The sequence below is a fragment of the Mytilus edulis genome, chromosome 9 (assembly GCF_963676685.1).
Source record: "Mytilus edulis chromosome 9, xbMytEdul2.2, whole genome shotgun sequence".
NCBI lineage: Eukaryota > Metazoa > Mollusca > Bivalvia > Mytilida > Mytilidae > Mytilus > Mytilus edulis.
Window position 1 is genome coordinate 55,189,116 of NC_092352.1, and position 6,000 is coordinate 55,195,115.

Sequence of the window (6,000 nt, forward strand, 5' to 3'; positions counted from 1 at the left end):
GTACATCAGATATAGGTACTAACCAAGCGGGCATGATCGATTTTGACCTTACAAGGTAACGAAGATCTTTGTTTTGCTTTATCAATATTCAATGTACATTTCTCAACATTTGAAATTCCTGCTCCCAAATAATTTTTGCATCGATTTTTTCCTATTCATAAAACAACTTTGATATTCAAATAAGAACAATTAACTTGTTCATGCGCAAATAGTTGTGAAAGTCAACACCCACTTTCAATTTCGATGCAGTTGTTGAGACATTTACATGTTTTATCTGAAAGAAACCTAATACAGGGCAACAGTAATGGTTACCAATCATAAACCTACATGTGATTACTCATTCCTTGAAACTGTTTGGGTAATAAACGAGTATGAAAAAAAAGTTTTCGAGTACGCGTACGGTGTACAACAACTTAACTATGCACCGTACATAAAGATTTATGTGGTCAGCTAAACACCGTACACAACGCTTCTTTACGGATAAAATATCAAATAATAACATATGTATGAAAGATTTCAATGCCAATTATTGAAACAGCTACATGTATACTTATTACACACACACACACATTGACCTTCTATCAGAAAAAGAGTTGCAATGAATATAGAATTATATCGGATGAGACGAGGGCCAACTTCTTTTACAAGTATTTGCACATGCTTTTAGTAATCCCTCTTGTTTTATAATGAGACATCTCTAAGGGAGCTACCATTTGATTTTTATGGGGGGGCTAGGATGAAAAATTTTGTCCTGCTTTTTTTTTTAGTTGTAATCTCTGTCCTGCCTTTTTATTTTTTACTCTATTCGGTCCTGCCTTTTTTTTTTACTAGTTATCCTGACTTTTTTTACACAAATTATCATCCTGCCTTTTTTTTTTACCAAGTTGCTCATCCTGCCTTTTTTTTTTACTCAAAACTCCTGTCCTGCCTATTTTTTCAAATTTCATCCTAGCCCCCCCATAAAAATCAAATGGTAGCTCCCTAATCATCAACCTACGACCAAATCATTTCTTAAAACAGCAGTTATGTTTAGATTGAAGTACACATCGATATTGTGTGAATAAAACAAAGATTTTTCGTTACCGTGTAAGATCAAAATTGCTCATGCCCGCTTGGTTAGTACCTACATTGTATATTCACTGTACGATGATACACAGTGGATAAATTACAGCAAAAAATTATGTTTTTTTTCTACATTCATGAACATTTGATAAATACATGAAACATGAGATATTTCTGAATAAAAAATATAAAAGTACTTTTAAAATACAGAAATTACAAATTATTTAACAAAAAACAATTTGTGTTTATCTTTTAAAACAAAAAAGTTATGTCTTTCTTTTGAAAAGGAAAATACTGCCACAAATCCGAAATTTTGAGCAAATACATGTATACAAAATTTCGACCTCATTTTGCTCAAAAAGTAGCACATGGAGGTATATTTTTTGTTACATATTTGATTTAATCAGGTAAAAAATAGTCTTACTCTATATGGAAATCTTTATCAAAATGTAAATACAGGATCAAAACTGTATGAGGGGGGATAGGACCTATATCGGGACTCCGGGATTGGGTGTTTTTAAGCTCGGGATTTCAGGATTTACCCTTTCGGGATCCTTTTTTTTTTTTTTTTTTGATTTACTTTATTTAAATTTGGGAACTCAGGATTTCGTTTTTTTAAGCCTGGGATTTCGGGATCAGGACTCCTCCTATCCCCCCTCCTGTATCCTATGCCCTTAACTTAAGTACACATAATACACCTTAATATCGCTAATCCTGGCTGACCCGGCGGCTAGAACTTTTGACGCATTCAACAATCACTTTTCCATTGTGGCGTCAGATGTTTTGTTTTGTGACGTCAAAATTTTACGGGAACCTGTGTGATATCCAGTAATGGCAGACAAATAGCGATAAGGTGTATAGATTTCTACCTGACGTTGAATACACAAAAAATGTTTGAAAAATAAATGTTGTCTTACAAAATGTATATACATTTTTTTGTATGTTGTAAAGCCAAAAAGTTGTAAGATAAGATAAGATAAGATAAGAAATTTTATTTCAAGTCGGGTTACATTAAATACAAACATAAGCTCTGTAGAGCTTTTTGCCGACATTAATAACAATAACAACACACATATTAAGATACATAAAACACACATATGAGACATACAAATTCATGTGTGTTTTGACATAATTTGGAAAACATTTGACCGAATGGGGTATAAAAATTCACCTTGCAGCCAATAAAAAATCAGCATGTGCACTATGGAGTAGTCAGTGCATAAAAATGTCTTTGCTCTGCATCTGCCTCTGGATACATAAGACTTCATATACATCATAAGACTTGACATGCAGTTTTTCATGAAATGTCAATTTAAAAGTAAATAAATTCTGTCATCTTATAATGTTAATCTTACTACAATGCTCTAGATTGGTTTGTGTATCTATATTATATTTAGGCCACTTCTTGGTTTTTAATGGGAGGTAACCGTAAATTGGTATTTTGCAAAAAATATACAAAAATTTCACGTGTTATTTTTTTAAGTGCAAATGCTAATGAAGTAACATTATTCTGCCCGTTCCATAACAAGCTCTTTCTCTATATAAATATATCAAATGTGTGTTTATGGATGAAAATAAACGAGCACCTGTTCTTATTTAAGTTTTCAGCCGTCTTACCGTTGTCGACATATCGGCCATGTTTTCATAACAATATCAATATTAATGCGCATCACAAAATATGTGATGAATTAATTTTTTGAAATGCTGATTTTATTTCTTATTTCATTAACCATGTTAACATATGTTGAAAGTTAAAAACAATTTTTTTATTTAACAAACATAACCTTTAATAGTTAACAATTAATTATTGCTACAAGTACAACAAATGATTTTAAAATGTTTAGCCAGAATGTGTCCCAACCGCACTGTTGAAAGTGTGACTAATCGTAGGAAAAACTTTTATGTTGGAGCGCACAACAACGTACTTTATATTGCATTTATTAACATAAGATTTTTTTTTATCATTCTTATGTTTTTTTTCTGAAAACAATATTTCTTTCCTTGTGCATTCAACTAACAATCAGAGATCAATTGAAGCCCACTTATTAAAATAAATTCATTCAGCTGAATTTGAAAAAAAGGACAGGACAAGAGTTTTGAGTAACTGAAAGGGGCATTGTAACTTTGTCTTTGACTAACGAATGGTAAAACCCTTACGAACAATCACTGATAGACAAATGTGACCTTCAAATAAGTAACAAAGAGATTGTCAATAAGTGTATATAATTATAGTCACGTTTATGCGGATAGTAAAATTATTTAGTCAAAGGAGGTTTTGTTGTTGTTTAAAAAAAGTTATTGGTAAGTATCTGGTATGGTTTATAGTTTGAAAACAATCAAATTTGAGAAATTTTATGGATCGCCAATCTGAGTTCTGATATGGCTTTTACCTTCGTTTCCCTCAATTGTAAAATACTGCAAGCAGTCATGAAACTCTCCCTTGTTTTTAAGTTTCAGGGGGGTAATTCCTTAATTCTTTGCTCTCTGTGTCTTTTGGCAGAAGATGGCTTTCATTTGTCTGTTTTTGGCAAATAGCTTTTAATTAGAGGGAGGTGTCAGTTCTACGCATTCATCTTTATTTTGATACGAATTTGTTGAACACTTTTCATTTACGATCATACATTGTTAACAGACCCCCCTTAACAGTTATCTGTTGAAATGCTGATATATTTTTTTCATCTTCAATCAAAGTTTATACCATAGTGTTGTGCAATTAACCAAATGCATTATGGCAAATCGTTTAAACCTTTAAACCCGCTGCATTTGTGTGCACCTGTCCTGAGCCAGGAACCCGTAGTTCAGTGGTTGTCGTTTGTTGATGTGGTTCATGATTGACCATGTTTTTAGTGTTTTATATACATTAGACCGTTGTATTTCCTGTCTGAATTGTTTTACACTAGTCTTTGGGTCCTTTATATATTGCTGATTGGTGTGAGCCAAAGCTCCGTTTTGGCGTACTTTGACCTGTAATGGTTTACTTTTTATAATTATGACTTGCAGGATGGTGTTTATCTCATTCACTATTGGTGTGAGCCAAAGCTCCGTTTGGAAGGCGGTTCCTTGTGATAGATCCGTGTTTTACTTGCTCGGATACAGACCCAGTACATCATAGCCAGAAATTAGTAGTGGTTTTGCTAATTAATATTCATAATATGTAAATGAGAATTGTACCACGTGATAGTACTTTGAACTGGACTGGCTTGATAGGCTTGATATCATTAAAATCTTTAAAACACGGATATTATAAGTTGCCCGTCACAGAGTCCTTATTTACAATCACTTTGATATTTCCGTAAAGTTGTCAGGCGGTCAAAATCAAAACAATGAACGCGAATTTAGTGAATTTTTCGTGCTTTCGTGAGTTTATTCTTTTTGAAATAGTGACATTTTAATTTTACGTGGGAACCTAGAGTTCAACGACTACACATACAAGGTTTGGACTTGCTTATTCTTTGGAAATTCAAGTTTCATATATCACCCCGGCAACCTGTTTTTGTAATGACCTTGTAAGCCAATTTTCAACACGAAGTTTGCAAATTTGACGTTTCAGCCATTTTAGCCTGTATTTTACACTGCAATGTTAAAAGCCTCTCGCTTCGATTTTTAAAATAGCTCAGGAACCTGTATTTTTGCAACAACAGTCATTATGTTTCGTTTAAATGGTGTGTATTGTTGTGTATATTCATTTTCTGCCCCGGCAACCTGTCTATCACTTAAATTAAAATTAAACAGACCATTTTTTCAAAATTCCCTATCATTTTAATGTAATTTCCGTGACCCGTATCCGATTTCTTTAGTATAATATTCAAATAAGCAAAGTGGCGTTGATTTCTGGATATGTACTGTAATTATTTCATTAACCAGTATTAAAAAGATAAACATAATACTTGACCTATAATGGTTTACTTTATAAATTGTTCCTAAGCCAACCTATTTTGATAAAACCAACATTTGAATTAATAATTAAGAACCATATGGGTAAACACGATAAAGTGCATGACGAGAAAAAGCATTTACTTTACCATGGAAATTTAACTACAACTAAAAATGATACAAATTTTGTGACTGATACAGTGAATGATCAAGATGAAGGAAGAGAGGTGATACTAGGACGTGATGACATTATTACAGCCGATTGCATTGAGCTAGCGTCATGTAAAGGTAACACATTTGCTTAGAGCTTGCTTGCTAGCTGAACCGGTAAGTCATTATTAGGTTTTAACGTTTTAACTATCTTCCTTTATAAGTAGACTAGTCCGACAGATAACCAATCTATCTGTTTGTAGGACTAAGCTACTTCGAATGGAAGGTAGTAACTGACCTTATAATGACTTCATGGTACCGACCGTGCAAGGTCTGTTTAGCCAGTCAAGGTCGTTAAAACTAATTCCATTTGTTGTACTTCATGGTTCAGCTATCAAGCAAGCTAACCAAAAGATGTTACCTTTACCTTCACACTCAATGCAATCGAAGCCGACCGTGCAAGGGCTGTATAGCCAGTCAAGGTCGATCGTTAAAAACTTCCATTTGTGATGCAATCGGCTGCAATTTATATTCTTGTCATCCATCAACATCAACACTGAAGATACACCATGTTTACTAAGTTTCAAGTTGATTTTACTTCAATAATGTTCAATATAGATGGGGCATAAACGTTAACTATGATTTTTTTTTGTTTAATCATTAATGAAGGTGAAGTAGTGAAGCAACAATTTGCTGTTATCAGCCAATTTAGTTCATTTTTTTTCTCGTTAAGCTTTATTGATTTTATCCACAAAAATCATTCGTATACAAGCTGGGAACAGTATATCAATATATAGGGCCTATGTTCCTGATACAAGTAACAACGATTTTAACTTTTTTTTTAACCTATAATATGAAATCAAACCATCTATAGTTGTTAATGTCTGTGTCATTTTGGTCTTTTGTGGATAGTTG

At 33.0% G+C, this 6,000-nt stretch overlaps 1 protein-coding gene across 1 annotated transcript in view; it reads right to left on the minus strand.

Moving 5' to 3' along the window:
- The window catches only part of LOC139490060 (uncharacterized), a 49,835-nt gene extending 47,118 nt beyond the window's left edge, over positions 1 to 2,717 (minus strand). Inside the window, exon 1 of the mRNA XM_071276911.1 lies at positions 2,649 to 2,717. The gene's annotated coding sequence lies outside the window, so the exon portion shown is untranslated. The remainder of the gene's footprint in view (positions 1 to 2,648) is intronic.
- Positions 2,718 to 6,000: the final 3,283 nt, after the last annotated feature.